This window comes from Mus musculus, chromosome 11 (genome assembly GCF_000001635.26).
Source record: "Mus musculus strain C57BL/6J chromosome 11, GRCm38.p6 C57BL/6J".
In the NCBI taxonomy this organism is placed as follows: domain Eukaryota; kingdom Metazoa; phylum Chordata; class Mammalia; order Rodentia; family Muridae; genus Mus; species Mus musculus.
Genome location: NC_000077.6, coordinates 4,562,501 through 4,578,969, shown reverse-complemented (window position 1 = coordinate 4,578,969; position 16,469 = coordinate 4,562,501). Strand labels below are relative to the sequence as shown.

Below are 16,469 nucleotides of genomic sequence, written 5' to 3'. Positions count from 1 at the left end.
TTTATGCTAGATCCAGTAGAAAGCGTGTTGGCAGTAGTCCAGATGCTGACTCACTAAGGAGCAATGGTAGATACTGAAGGGAATGACCTATCGCAGGATTCTATTTCAAAGCCTAATGCTGTGATTACATCAGTAAAAGGCAGCCAAGAAATCATGATGAGATCTTCCTTGTACCTCCTGGGAGTATTGCTACACAGAGGCAGGCCCTTTCACAGAAGTAGGCACTACTTTATATATAGATAAAAGCATTTTTTTTTTGCTACCAATCTTACATAATTTAAAGGTGAGCAATAAATTGAGGACTCATAATGGTGGTGCCGTTGTGGGACTGAAGGTGTCTTTTCCCTTTTCTGGACCTGGATGAGAATAGCCTATGGTGACTAAGGGTTAACTCAAGAAGCTCAATGCAGATCAGTTTTCTAGAGCTAAAGGAATATACTTAGCTACGTATCATGTTCATGCCAGACACTGTAGCCTCTGTCTCCTAATTAAACAGACTGGAAGAAACCAAAGCAAGATCAGGTCCTTTGCCTATTCCTATTGTACATTTTAGGAGTAAAAATGGTTAGAAAATGGGCTTGCTTTAATACCGTGAAATAGATACTACTAAATATGATGGTTTGGATTGGAGAGATTGCAGTTCCATCTTTAAATTTGATTTCATAGCCATAATTGGTTTTTGGTGGCCAACTAAACGTTTATAATCACTAGGAAAGTTTGTTTTTATTGCAAATTGGGATGGAAAGTGCAGGAGCATGCACATTTTCTGTTTAAAGGTGTCTTAGAGATGAGAAAATACCCAAATGACCTCAAAAGAGTTTTTCAGAGATAAACCCTAGTGTACTTAGATTGACCCATTTTTATTATGGTAAAAGTTTCTACTTCTCTGTAAACTATGTTAATCCTAAAGAAAAGTGTTAAGCATGATAGTATTTTGCTATAAATGAGATGTTTGTTTAGCTGTTTGATGTATTTCAAGTATACTGTTTGGGAATTAAAAAGTTAGTTTTCAACTGTTTTTCCAGAGTATGCTTCTCAAAAGTTAAAATTACTTTGCTTTCTTTAAGGAATATGTTATATCCATCCATCCATCCACCCACCTTTCCCTCCCTCCCTCCCTCCCTCCCTCCCTCCCTCCCTCCCTGCCTCCCTCCCTGCCTGCCTGCCTGCCTGCCTGCCTTCTGTCTTTCAGCCCTTTAGTCTAATTTCCCACCACAGATTGCCATCTTTCCTGTTGTTTGGTCCTGGTCATTGCACTGGGAAAAAAAAAAAAAAAAACTTAGTTTCCTTTCATCTGTTTTTTTTTTTCCTTTCTTTTCTTCAGCCTTTTCTATATGTAGTGCTTTGACAATGACCTTTAAAAAATAAAGTGTAGGGCTGGTGAGATGGCTCAGTGGGTAAGGGCACCCAACTGCTCTTCCGAAGGTCCAGAGTTCAAATCCCAGCAACCACATGGTGGCTCACAACCATCTGTAACAAGATCTGACTCCCTCTTCTGGAGTGTCTGAAGACAGCTACAGTGTACTTTCATATAATAATAAATAAATCTTTAAAAAAAAAAAGTGTAGCAAGAGAGAAGGTTGAGTGGTTAAGAGCACTTGTCCTTGCAGAGGATCTGGGTTCAGGTTCCCTAGCACCGGTAAGATAGCTTACAACCATCCACGACTCCAGTTCCAGGGGAGCCAGTTCCTCCTTATCTCTGCAGGCACCAGGCTTCCACATGGTGCACATACATACACTCAGTAAAACACTTACACACATAAATAAAATAAATCTCAAAACAAAACAAAGCAACAAACCCTAAACAATTCATTCATTTAGTTACAGCATACAGGGTATTGCACCCTGGCACTCTGGTACTTAACCTAACCCTTGCTGACCTTTGTTTTTGAATTGGCTCTGCATGTACTGGTCCTACTTAATTTCTTATATTATTTAAACCTGCATCTTTAGAATATTTACTGTTTAAGCTTATGACTTAACAAAGTAATTTTTCTGTACCTCAGTTTCCTTCTTTGTAAAGCAAGGCAATATTACCTGCCTTGTGGAACCTTGCGATTGAGTAATAAACAGTGAAGTACTTAAAAGAACGCACTGTGTGTTGTGGCTTTTAGAAGCCAAGAATCTTGACTCATACATATTTTCTACAGTGCTTCATTTTTATTAACTGATTTTTAGAATTTAACAGAACTTTGTGTTGATAAGTGTATTAGTTAGGGTTTTACTGCTGTGAACAGACACCATGACCAAGGCAAGTCTTATAAAACACAACATTTAATTGGGGCTGGCTTACAGGTTCAGAGGTTCAGCCCAGTATCATCAAGGTGGGAGCATGGCAGCATCCAGGCTGTCATGGCGCAGGCAGAGCTGAGAGTTCTATATCTTCATGCAAAGTCTGCTAGTGGAAGACTGACTTCCAGGAACTAGGGTGAGGATCTTATGCCCAGACCCACAGTGACACACCTACTCCAAAAAGGCCACACCTCCAGATGGTGCCACTCCCTGGTCCAAGAATATACAAACCATCACAATAAGTAATAAACTTTACCTTGTATTTAATTCATCCTAAATGTCAATTTACTGCTTGCTAAAAATATAATATTTTGTTGCTCTAGATTATGCTTAGAAGATAACATGTTAGCAGAAAGTTGTTTTTCTGTAACTTCTAGGACTCTATGTTTTTGAATGTAATGTATGTATGAGTGTAGAGTTGTGTTGTTGGACAGAATGGTATGCATGGGCTGGGAGGACTGGGAGATAAGAACTACAGCCGACCAGCAAAGAATCTGAGGTTGCAGCCTGCTAGTTAATACTCAGTTGTTTTGCATTTGTTCTGAAACAAAGTATTTAAAACCAAATATGCAAGGTAATTTTGGATTTCTTTCCAATTAAAAATCCATCTTTCTTCTTTCTTTCTTGGAAAGGGAGAACTATTTCTCTAGAGATAATTTAGAACTTGAATGCTTTATGAATGTTAGTCATGGCTGTGATGACTGTGTGATCACCTGTACTCTACTCTTAAACCTGGTTATGAATCCCCTTTTCTCTGAGGTGGGACTTTTTCAGTGACTTTTATGAGAGTTAGATTGTTTTTTTACATTTGGTAGAATTATTGTTAATTCCTAGACTTTATCCTTTAACTAGATTTTCTATGTATGTAGAAATTATCTTGCGATATTTAATTATATTAGTAAAAGGAATAGGGTATTTGCTGGAGTTCTAAATTTTTTGAGGTTTTTACATTTAATTTATGACAGCAAAATAAATCAACATGGGGTTGGAGAGATGGCTCAGTGGTTGAGTCCTTGTTGCTGTTACAGAGGACTTGGGTTTGATTCCAGCACCCATGTGGCAGCTTACAAATATCTCTAACTCTAATTCTGGCCCTCTTCTGGCCTCTGTGGGTACCAGGTATGCATATGATACGCACCCATGTAGGTAGAACACTTAAAAACAAAAGTTTAACAAGCAAAATAATGTTTTTAAAACAGCAAATTAGAAGAATAAGTCAGTCAATATATATAGTGGTCAGACTATTACAGTGTATATTCAGTGTGTACATGGAACACTCCTTTTTTTTTTTTCTTGTTGGCTCAAGGGTAGACCATGTCTACAAGGCATGAGCAGTTTTCTACTAATTCATCCTGTGCCGATGGGCATTTGCCATGAAGGGTCAATATCTAATAACATATTATCTATAATATAATTAATTATATATTATTCATTATCATGTATAATATGTAAAACATTAATATAAATACATATACATATATACACATATATTACTGTATTGACAACAGAAACGATAAGAACAAAATGTCAGTTTTCTTTTGGGCTTGTGAAGCTGGGACTGCCTCCAGCTGCATGCATCTCTCCTCTTGCTCTGTCAAAGGTAGATGGTGTAGCTGCAGAGGGAGAGAATGAGGCCAAGAAAGTCAAGAGTAGCGTGAAATGAAGAAATGGATCTGGTGGCACTGAGCTTTTGAGGGCCTGCTATCTTCAGTTGGTTTGCTTTCACATGTATGCATTTCACGTTGGACATGCCTGGATGTTAGACCTTTTGTAACTTTACTATAGAATCTAAAAAGAATATTGTCAGTTATTTAGCCAACTTTACTCCTAGAAAAACCCACTTGGAATAAGTGAGAATATAAGTATTCGTGTGCTGTTAACTGTAAATCAAACATTTTTGTTTAAAAATCTTGTTGGGGAGGTGCTGGAGGACACTCAAGCAAGCACCACTACAATGGATAAATATGTAATGGAGAGGTGGAAAAGAAAGAAAGAAAGGTAGAAAAACTGAGAGGTGCCTATGCTATGGAGAGAGGAGGACCTAGAGCTGTCATGGTGGTGACAGGTGAGAGGGAGGACTGAGGTCTGCATGCTGTCATTCCCCAGGAGGGTCAGCAGGATGGTGTACTACAGCTTATGCTGACGCAGACTCAGTCCCTCAACATGCCGCGGGGCGGGCTGCAGGATCCCACTGGCTCTGGGCAGTGACAGGCCCACAATGAGGAAAGGTTCACTTCTTGGATTGGACCTCCTTGATGGACCACTGGGGTCTGCAATACTACCTGAAGATATGTTGGTATTGGTGGCCCATGCTGCTGCCCAGACCACGATGAAGCCTGAGATCCATGTGGGATGTATGCAGTCTTAGTGATGTCCTCAGGCTTTGCTGCCTCAGGAGCCTTGCTGGTGTGAGTGGCATGTCCAACCACTTGAGACCATGATGGTCTGAGCAGCTGCTGAGGGAATGAATAGATCAGTGCTCCTGACACAGCCAAGGGCCAAGTTGATGGCCGTGGCCTCATGTGGGTGTGGTGGTCCGGGCTGCAGGGGCTGAGGTCTGCATGCTGTCATTCTCCAGCAGGGCCTCATGTGGGTGTGGTGGTCCGGGCTGCAGGAGCTGAGGTCTGCATGCTGTCATTCACCTGCAGGGCCTCATGTGGGTGTGGTGGTCCGGGCTGCAGGGGCTGAGGTCTGCATGCTGTCATTCTCCAGCAGGGCCTCATGTGGGTGTGGTGGTCTGGGCTGCAGGGGCTGAGGCATGCTGTCATTCTCCAGCAGGGCCTCATGTGGGTGTGGTGGTCTGGGCTGCAGGGGCTGAGGTCTGCATGCTGTCATTCTCCAGCAGGGCCTCATGTGGGTGTGGTGGTCCGGGCTGCAGGAGCTGAGGTCTGCATGCTGTCATTCACCTGCAGGGCCTCATGTGGGTGTGGTGGTCCGGGCTGCAGGGGCTGAGGTCTGCATGCTGTCATTCTCCAGCAGGGCCTCATGTGGGTGTGGTGGTCTGGGCTGCAGGGGCTGAGGCATGCTGTCATTCTCCAGCAGGGCCTCATGTGGGTGTGGTGGTCTGGGCTGCAGGGGCTGAGGTCTGCATGCTGTCATTCTCCAGCAGGGCCTCATGTGGGTGTGGTGGTCCGGGCTGCAGGGGCTGAGGTCTGCATGCTGTCATTCTCCAGCAGGGCCTCATGTGGGTGTGGTGGTCCGGGCTGCAGGGGCTGAGGTCTGCATGCTGTCATTCTCCAGCAGGGCCTCATGTGGGTGTGGTGGTCCGGGCTGCAGGGGCTGAGGTCTGCATGCTGTCATTCTCCAGCAGGGCCTCATGTGGGTGTGGTGGTCTGGGCTGCAGGGGCTGAGGTCTGCATGCTGTCATTCTCCAGCAGGGCCTCATGTGGGTGTGGTGGTCTGGGCTGCGGGCTGAGGTCTGCATGCTGTCATTCTCCAGCAGGGCCTCATGTGGGTGTGGTGGTCCGGGCTGCAGGAGCTGAGGTCTGCATGCTGTCATTCACCTGCAGGGCCTCATGTGGGTGTGGTGGTCCGGGCTGCAGGGGCTGAGGTCTGCATGCTGTCATTCTCCAGCAGGGCCTCATGTGGGTGTGGTGGTCTGGGCTGCAGGGGCTGAGGCATGCTGTCATTCTCCAGCAGGGCCTCATGTGGGTGTGGTGGTCTGGGCTGCAGGGGCTGAGGTCTGCATGCTGTCATTCTCCAGCAGGGCCTCATGTGGGTGTGGTGGTCCGGGCTGCAGGGGCTGAGGTCTGCATGCTGTCATTCTCCAGCAGGGCCTCATGTGGGTGTGGTGGTCCGGGCTGCAGGGGCTGAGGTCTGCATGCTGTCATTCTCCAGCAGGGCCTCATGTGGGTGTGGTGGTCTGGGCTGCAGGGGCTGAGGTCTGCATGCTGTCATTCTCCAGCAGGGCCTCATGTGGGTGTGGTGGTCTGGGCTGCAGGGGCTGAGGTCTGCATGCTGTCATTCTCCAGCAGGGCCAGTGCTACTGGATCATTCTCCCTTGGGGGGCTGCCCACTAGAAATTTGATCATGCTTCAGTGAATATATGGACCATACAAAATGGACTTTTTCCCCCTTTTTTCTTTTCTGTTGGGGTGGGAGAGATCATGGGAAGAGTAGGGGGTGGACTTGGGAAGACTAGGAAGTGACCAAGATAGAATATATGATGTGAGATTCCCAAATAATCAATAAACAAATATTATTTTTTTATTAGGGCTGGAGTTGGCTTGGCAGTTGAGAGCACTTGGTTTTTCAGAGGACCTGGATTTGGTTTCCAGCACCAACATGGTGGCTTACAGCTATCTGTAACTCCAATTCCAGGGCCTGATGCCTGCTATGACCTCTGTAATGAGGTTTATTTTTATGTAGACTAGAGCATACGTGATGTAGTCATGTTCATAAAATAAAAATAAATCTTAATAAAGGTGGGAGTCTATAGGGGAAGAGACATTTTGCCCTTTTCACAAGCACACAAATGTGCACTTACACATACAGGTTTACATGGCAGCATGCTCCTTATGTGTGCACACACCCAAAAGAACAGTAAAATCACAAATTAGGACTGTTGATTATTCTTGTGTGTGCGTTCCCATCCCCTCTTCTTACATATTTTAAAGTTCTGATTTTAATGCATACCTATTTTGGAATCTGCTTCCCAGTTCACTCTTTCATCATAAAGTCTCCTCTCATTACCTGCTCTGACTGCTTTTTGAATGGTGAGCCAGTAAAGCTGAGGGAGAAATTGTTGCAGCAAGCAAGGCAGCTTTATCCGAACAGTTGGCTGCATGAGAAGGTGGAAGACTTTCCCAAAGTCTGTCTTGCTGGGAAGCTAATTTAGTAATGGCTTACATGATGATGGGTGTTCCCAGACTTAATGGGAGGCGGACAGGACGGGGAGAGCAGGTAAAACATGACGGATGGAGTACATCTGATGGTACTTGCTGAGTCATGAGAGCCTTTTATTCTGCAGATGCCAGGACTGAGCGTGGTTGAGCTATTCTTGTCATGGATTAGTTTGCCAATTATGTAGTCTGATATTGGCAAAGTATAGACTAGAGGAGGAGCTTCTCTAGGCTCTCACCAGTTGCTAAACTATAAAAGCCCTATAATGGCTTTTATCATTCAGACTCTTGCATAACTTGTTTGAGTCTAACTTTCCTACCATAAAAAACTAAAAAATTGGGTAAACAAAGTACATGAAATTGTTCTTGAACTTGGGCAATAGCTAACACAGAGAAACACACTGCTTAAGTTACATGATTGTGCTTTGATACACGTTGCTGAAGGAGATCAGAGAATCCAAGCAGAGGAGAGACCCTTTTGAGCACTTCAGTGAGTTTTAGAAGGCGGCAGCAGCCCTGTGTCTTTACCAGACTAAATGCCAAGTGTTGGAGGAGGTTTCTTGAGAGTGGTCATAAATTGTTATATAGTAAGCCACTGCTTGGGAACTATAAATGTAATGATCAGAATTACGCAGATGTTCCAGTTCTAAGCCACCAGGGTAAAAAGATGTCACTTAACTCAGGCCACACCATTCAGCTAAGAGCTTATTAGCAAGACTAACCTGGACCTGTTAAAAAGGGCTTTCTTGTAGGCTTCTTCTAACAGAGCTTTAAATAAAGACAAGTCTTGAGTTCAGATAAAGATATCTTTCCTCTTTGAAACCAGGCCTAGGGGCAGAGGTTTATAATCCCCCAAACCAGGGAGATCCATGCAGAAAGATGGCAAGCTCCAAGCTAGCCTGGTCAATACTAGTTTAAAATGGTAGAATGCTTGTCTAGCACAATCAAAGTCCTAGTTTTAATCCCAGTACCAGAAAAAGGAAGAGAAGATAATATAGTTGATCATTTCACAGTTGGGTATAGTAACAATGAATTATGGATTTTGTAATATATCTAGAAGAAACATTAATGATAATAGTGTTGGTTAGTTACTTTGTCAACTTGATATAAGCCAAAGTTACCTGGGAAGAGAGAACCACAATAAGCCTACTGTGGGATGGCTCTATCCTGGGAAAGGCTCCTCCTGGGAAAGATGGTTTGGATGGTATAAGAAAACAGGCTGAACAAGCAAGCTAGTAAGTAGAGTTCCCCTCCTTGGTCTTTGTTTTAGTTACTACTTTCAGGTCCCTATCCTGTTTGAGTTCCTGCCCTAATTTCACTTAGTGATGAATTTTGACTAGGACATGTAAGCCAAATAAACCCTTCCCTCCCAAGTTGCTTCTGGTCATGGCGTTTTGTCACATTAATTTGCAATAGAAAGCAAACTAATACTACAAATAGCAAACAAACAAACAAAAACAAAAAACAAACAAAAACCCCAAACCAACAACAACAAAAAAGACAAGGTGGAAAATGGAGATGGACTCTAATACAGCAAGTAATACAGTTTCATTTGAAGGCATTATGTTAAAGTACCTACTGTAAAGTACAGGAACTGAAAAATGGAGTAAAAGCCAAGTTAGCGATGTGGCTTAGGGGTGCAGGGGTTTGTGCAGCGTGCATAAGGCCCTAGGGATCTTGATCTAAAGAAAAACAAAACTCAGTGTGGAGGGCAGAGGACAAGCTATGATAGTTCTCTACCACATGGACCCCTGTGTGGCACAAGTGCCTTACTCACTGCCTTAGTAGTAGTGTTGCATTCTATAGTGCAGGCTTCCCTGTAGTCCTCTTGTCTTCGAGTGCTGAGGTTAGAAGCATGTATTAACATATTCGGCTTCTGTTCTTGACCAGAAATACTAGCATATTTAAATACAATAAAAGACAGTACATTGTATAGACCAGACTGACCTCCAGTTCACAGAGCAGTAGAGGCTGACCTTCAACTCCAGAGTTTTAGCATGACAGGTGTACCACCTGTGTGTACCACCATGAACAGTGCATACGTGTAATGCTAGAGAGCAAACCCAAGGCTTTGTGCATGCTAGGTAAACACTTGGCCAACTGAGCTAAATCTTCAGCTCCAAGAAGTTTTTTTTTAATTGACTTTTACGAATTTGTATTAATTAGTATTAATAATTCAAGAGGTTGAAGCTTTAAAAAAATCTTTAATATTTTAGGAAGAGAAGGAGTTAGTCGCAAATGGCTAGTTCATATAAAAGAGCATTCTATTATTGTCCTGAGGAAATTACTGCCAAAGGTGTATATATGGCATATATTTGGGTTACTGTTTATGATTGCACACTTCAATTTTGTATAGTAGTATTTGTCACTACTCTTCACTACCCAACAAAGGACCCTTCCTGTAAAGTGCTGCTTGTAGGCCCGACTGCCTTCCTCTCTTCTTCCCATCTTCCCATCCTTCTTTTATCAATCTTGCTCTATGTTGCCCAGGCAGACTTCTAGTTCCTGGGCTTAAGTGACCCTGTGATGTTAAATCTTAGTGTAGCTGCACAGACCAGGCACCTGGCTATTTGTGTAAGAGGTAAAAAATGGAAATTGCATAACAAGTTGCAATATAGACATATTTTGTTATAGTTTATTTTGGTTTTAAAATTTTAAAATTATTTTATGTGTATGGGTGGTCTGCCTACATGTATGTCTGTGTACCACTTGAGTGCATGGTGTCCTCTGAGGCTAAGAAGAGGCACTTGGCACAGGAATTTTTGATTGTGAGCCACAATGCTGGACACTGAACCTGGGCCCTCTGGAAGAGCAACCAGTGCCTGTAACCTGAGTCATTTCTCTACTCCCCCCAACCCCCCATGAGATTTTATAGTCATATAGAGTATGATTTTTTAAAAAGATTTATTAATTTATTATATGAAAGTACACTGTAGCTGTCTTCAGACATCCCAGAAGAGGGCATCAAATCTCTTTATGGATGGTTGTGTGCCATCATGTGGTTGCTGGGATTTGAACTCATGACCTTTGGAAGAGCAGTCAGTGCTCTTAATTCCTGAGCCATATCTCCAGCCCTAGAGTATGATTTTTAGTTGACTTTTAAGTCAAATCATTTTCATTTATCCTTTGTTTCACCAGGATGAGTCTACCAGGCAGGAGCATTTAAATATTTATCAATGAGGATGAATAATTTCTCATTTTACTGTCAGTATTTCTGGGTAAATAATAGTGGGTTAGTGGTAGTAGGTAAATTGTAGTAGGTAAATTGATACTATATCCATGTTATATATGGATAAGGTTTATAGCTTGAAGATTATATGGATAAATGTTATTTACTAACTATTGAGTCAAATCTGAATAGTTAAATGATCAGGGGATCACTTAACAGAGGGGGAAGTTGCAGATAAACTTTAAAATTTTAAAATATTTTTTGTCTTGGAACTTAATGCAAGTTTGAATTTAGGAAATGTTAGTTGCTGATGTTGGAATCTACACGAGATGAATTTGAAATATTATTGAATGTGACATGTCCTTGTGCTGTTGAGACTTTGTCTAGAGATTTGTAGTTCTTAGCAAGGGTCTCTAAACTGGCCACCTGATATATAAATGGCTTCTATGACTTCCAGTTAATGTTGAGCCTAATTTTTTTCTTCTTGATTAGCAAGTAGCAATTCTCTGGAAGACATACTCTTTTTGCAAAGTGAAACCTCCCCCACCCCTGCACATGTTAGACAAATGTTCTACCCTGAGGTGAATCTCCAGCCCCTTGAAATCTCTTTGGGTAGATGAATGGCTTCTGATCTCATTCAGTTCCTAGCTTGAGGGAAAAAGCAATGGGGTTGGAGACTTACTCATGCCTTTTCTCCTCTCCTCTCCTCTCCTCTCCTCTCCTCTCCTCTCCTCTCCTCTCCTCTCCTCTCCTCTCCTCTCCTCTCCTCTCCTCTTTTCTTTTCTCTTTTTAGATTTATTTATTATATGTAAGTACACTGTAGCTGTCTTCAGACACACAGAAGAGGGAGTCAGATCTCGTTACGGATAGTTGTGAGCCACCATGTGGTTGCTGGGATTTGAACTTGGGACCTTTGGAAGAACAGTGTTCTTTTTTTTTTTTTTTTTTTTTTTTTAAAGATTTATTTATTTATTTTATGTATATGAGCACACTGTAGCTGTACTGATGGTTGTGAGCCACCATGTGGTTGCTGGGATTTGAACTCAGGACGACCTTCAGAAGAGCAGTCAGTGCTCTTAACCTCTGAGCCATCTCTCCAGCCCCCAGTCAGTGTTCTTAACCGCTGAGCCATCTCTCCAGCCCCGCCTTTTCTTTTCTTTCTTTCTTTAAAAATTTTTTTTTTTTTCTAGACAGGGTTTCTCTGTGTAACAGCCCTAGCTGTTTTGGAACTTGATTAGTAGACAAGGTTGCCCTAGAATTTACAGAGATCTCTCTGCCTCTGCCTCCCAAGTGCTGGGATTAAAGGTGAGCACCAGCATGCCTGACTTTCCTCATGCCGTTCTTAGTTAAATGGAGAAATATCCCACATGATTGACAGTTTTCAAGTTTCTTTTGGCACAGGAGTTTCACCATAAATTTTCTTAGTTAAGTTTAGTTTAAAGGGAATAAACATTAAGATATAGAATATCTGGTGAGATAATTCAGTGGGTAAAGGTGTTTGTAGGCAAGCATGACAAACCTGAGATTTTTTTTTCTTTTTAATTATTTATTTATTGAGACAGGGTCTTACTATGAAGCTGTGGCTGGCCTGGAACTCTCTTTCTTTGTAGACCAGGTTGGACTCGAACTCACAGAGATCTACCTGCTTCTGCTTCCTAAGTTCTGGGATTGCTGAGTGGAATTCTGACAACCTGAGCTTGATTTCTGGAAACCTACATAGTAGAAGGAGGAGAGAATCTACTGCAAATTGTCTTCTGACCTCCATGCCCTCATACATAGACACACATATAATAAATAACTAGAAAAAAGGGAATTTTAATGTCAAAGATAAAAGTACAAAATAGTACCTAGCTTTAGTACAAAGAAATGGACTGATGGGCCAGGCGGTGGTGGCGCACGCCTTTAATCCCAGCACTTGGGTTTAATCCCAGCACTTGGGAGGCAGAGGCAGGTGGATCTCTGAGTTCGAGGCCAGCCTGGTCTACAAAGTGAGTTCCAGGACAGCCAGGGCTACATAGAGAACCCTGTCTCGAAAAACCAAAAAAAAAAAAAGAAAAAAAAAAAAGAAATGGACTGATGAGTTGGTTTAGTAGATAAAGGTCCTTGCTGCACAAGCCTGGTAACATCAGATAGGAGAGAGGTGACTCCACAGAGGGTCTGCTGTCCTCCACACGCACACTAGCATGCACATACACACTATGAAGAGGTCTTCAGATAAACAACTTCCATCTTTCCACATGGGGTATTGCAGCGTAAAGTAAAAATCTGAGTGAGCTCCAGGACGGCCAGGGCTCCACAGAGAAACCCTGTCTCGGAAAAAATCAAAAATCAAAAATCTGAACTTAGTGCTCTGGATGTTTGGGGGACAAATGTATAATGATGTAGTTTTGCTAGCAGTCATCAAGTCATTGTTACTTCATTTTATGCTTCCTGACATTTTATTATTACTGGAAGTGTTTTTCTAGGCCCTACAGCACTTTTCTTTTTCTTTTTTCTTTTTTTTTAAAAACATGGCCACGTTTTCTTTTTTTTAAGGTTTATAAAAGATTTTTTATTACATTTATTTATTTTTGTGTTATGTGTTGTCATGCCATGGCATGTCATGTGGAAGTCAGAGTACCACTGCTGGAATCATGTCAGTCACCTTTTACTGTGTGGATTCTGGGAATTCAGGTCGCCTGTCTTGGTAGTGTTGCCTTTATTTGCTGGCCCCATTTTTTTTGTCTGTTCTTCCTATTGCCTACCTTCTTTTCTTTCTGAGGTAGAATCTGTCAGTACAGCTGAGCCTGGCCTTGAACTAGTGATTATTTGCCTCTGCCTCCTTAGTGCTGGAATTACAGGCCTGAACCACCTTGCTGGGAGGATAATTTAATCTTAGTCGTTGGGATAATCTTCCTGAGCACTGGGTAAAGGTTGTCTTTGTATTATTCACACTTTGATTTCAGTACCTGGCAGGCCAAGGCTTTGTTTGGTATTGTTATTTTTATGAAGCATCACCTGTCTCAGGGTTTTGTAAGCATTCTTTTCCACTTTCTGATTGGTTTAATAAAGAGCCGATTAGCCAGTAGCTAGGCAGGAGGAGATAGGCAGGATTTCCTGGCAGAGATAGGAACTCTGGGATAGATAGAGTCCTATAGGTGAGGGAGATTTACCAGCGGTCGCTGAGGAAGAAGCAAGAAGAAAGAAACAGGTGCCAGGACTGTGAGGAAAGATAATGAGCAAGTTGGGAAGAAGCTTAAGCTATAAGGCCTAAATATGCGTAAATACAAGTCTCTGTGTCACTATTTGGAAGCTGGCAGTTGTGACAGTCTAGTGATACTTAATAGTGTAGACATAGATACTTAGGGGTAGACATGACTACTAAGTTAAAAGTGATGTTTTGGAGCACATCTTTACTACCAGCACTCGGGAGGCAGAGGCAGGCGGATCTCTGAGTCTGGGGCTAGCCTGGTCTACAGAGCGAGTTCCAGGATAATCAGAACTGCATAGAGAAACCCTGTCTTGACAAACCATTAAAAAAAAAGTCTTACTGTGGCTTTCTCACCAATTTTATATATACAGAACAAAGGTAGCCAAGAAAGGACAAAGTTTCCTCTTGACAGGATTAATAAAATTATAGTTTTGAAACAGTGATATCTAACAAAACATGTTAATGAACATTTTGAATTAATTTATATTCACTCTCGGCAAGTTCTAGTCCTGATTTTAATATTGAGGAAATAGTTTTCTAGATTAAACTTAATCAGTAGAATTATACTTACAATGCACTTCAGATATCTAACTTCATTAGGCAATTGACTGAGGGCTGTATAGACATTTTATTTTATTAGTGCTTTTGTTATAGAGTTAAGAATTTAACTTTAAGAATTTAATTAGATAAATCCTGAATTCATTAGTTTTTCTTTAGTAGCTAAAAGTTACCTTAGGTTACTAGGTCATTTATTACATATTGTACTAGTTAAAGTGATTTACTTTGGCTAATTAAGACATCTATGCTAATCTAGATAAATAAAGATTTTTCTAGCATTTCTTTTTTTTTTTTTCTTTTTTGGGGGGGGTGCAGTGAACTTTATTGATGGTATTCAAGAGACTAGGGAGGGCTCCCTAGGCCCCTCCTGTTATGGGGGTCTGGGATGGAAATTGTGAGGTCAATGCCAGCCCCAGCATCGAAGGTGGAAGAGTGGGAGTTGCTGTTGAAGTCGTAGGAGACAACCTGGTCCTCAGTGTAGCCCAAGATGCCCTTCAGTGGGCCCTCAGATGCCTGCTTCACCTCCTTCTTGATGTCATCATACTTGGCAGGTTTCTCTGATCCACAACAGACACATTGGGGGTAGGAACACGGAAGGCCATGCCAGTGAGCTTCCCGCTCAGCTCTGGGATGACCTTGCCCACAGCCTTGGCAGCACCAGTGGATGCAGGGATGATGTTCTGGGCAGTCCCACGGCCATCACGCTTTCCAGAGGGGCCATCCACAGTCTTCTGAGTGGCAGTGATGGCATGGACTGTGGTCGCGAGCCCTTCCACAATGCCAAAGCTGTCATGGATGACCTTGGCCAGGGGGGCTAAGCAGTTGGTGGTGCAGGATGCATTGCTGACAATCTTGAGTGAGTTGTCATATTTCTCGTGGTTCACACCCATCACAAACATGGGGGCATCGGCAGAAGGGGCGGAGATGATGACCCTTTTGGCTCCACCCTTCAAGTGGGCCCCGGCCTTCTCCATGGTGGTGAAGACACCAGTAGACTCCACGACATACTCAGCACCGACCTCACCCCATTTGATGTTAGCGGGGTATCGCTCCTGGAAGATGGTGATGGGCTTCCTGTCGATGACAAGCTTCCCATTCTCGGCCTTGACTGTGCCGTTGAATTTGCCGTGGGTGGAGTCAGACTGGAACATGTAGACCATGTAGTTGAGGTCAATGAAGGGGTCGTTGATGGCAATAATCTCCACTTTGCCATGTGGAGAGCAGATGGCAGCCCTGGTGACCAGGCGCCCAATATGGCCAAATCCGTTCACACTGCGACCTTCACCATTTTGTGGTGGCACTGCACAAGAAGAAGCGGCTGCCTCTGGAACAGGGAGGAACAGAGAGCCTTCATTGTTTTTAATTAGGTATTTTCTTCATTTACATTTCTAATGCTATCCCAAAAGTCCCCCAGCCCCCCCCCCCCACTCCCCTACCTACCCACTCCCACTTCTTGGCCCTGGTGTTCCCCTGTACTGAGGCATATAAAGTTTGCAAGACCAAGGGGCCTCTCTTCCCAATGATGGCCGACTAGGCCATCTTCTGATACATATGCAGCTAGAGACACGAGCTCCAGGGGGTACTGGTTAGTTCATATTGTTGTTCCACCTATAGGGTTGCAGACCCCTTTAGCTCCTTGGGTACTTTCAGGCTCCTCCATTGGGGGCCCTGTGTTCCATCCAATAGCATCCACTTCTGTGTTTGCCAGGCCCCAGCATAGCCTTGCAAGAGACAACTATATCAGGGTCCTTTCAGCAAAATCTTGCTGGTGTATGCAATGGTGTCAGCGTTTGGAGGCTGATTATGGGATGGATCCCTGGGTATGCCAGTCTCTAGATGGTCCATCCTTTCGTCTCAGCTCCAAACTTTGTCTCTGAACTCCTTCCATGGGTGTTTTGTTCCTAATTCTTAGAAGGGGCAAAGTATCCACACTTTCATCTTCGTTCTTCTTGAGTTTCATGTGTTTTGCAAATTGTATCTTGTGTCTTGGGTATTCTAAGTTTCTGGGCTAATATCCACTTATCATTGAGGACATATCATGTGAGTCCTTTTGTGATTGGGTTACCTCACTCAGGATGATGCCCTCCAGGTCCATCCATTTGCCTAGGAATTTCATAAATTCATTCTTTTTAATAGCTGAGTAGTACTCCATTGTGTAAATGTACCACATTTTCTGTATCCATTCCTGTGTTGAGGGACATCTGGGTTCTTTCCAGCTTCTGGCTATTATAAATAAGGCTGCTATGAACATAGTGGAGCATGTGTCCTTGTTACCAGTTGGAACATCTTCTGGATATATGCCCAGGAGAGGTATTGCGGGATCTTCCAGTAGTACTATGTCCAATTTTCTGAGGAACTGCCAGACTGATTTCCAGAGTGTTTTTTTCTAGCATTTCTAACTACTTAAGAATATGTCCAA

The 16,469-nt window shown here is 43.0% G+C and overlaps 1 protein-coding gene and 1 pseudogene across 6 annotated transcripts in view; one reads left to right on the top strand and one right to left on the bottom strand.

Moving 5' to 3' along the window:
* The window catches only part of Mtmr3 (myotubularin related protein 3), a 113,997-nt gene that overhangs the window by 15,894 nt on the left and 81,634 nt on the right, over positions 1-16,469 (top strand). The gene's annotated exons all lie outside the window — the stretch shown is intronic.
* Gm11960 (predicted gene 11960) lies at positions 14,358-15,343 on the bottom strand (annotated as a pseudogene).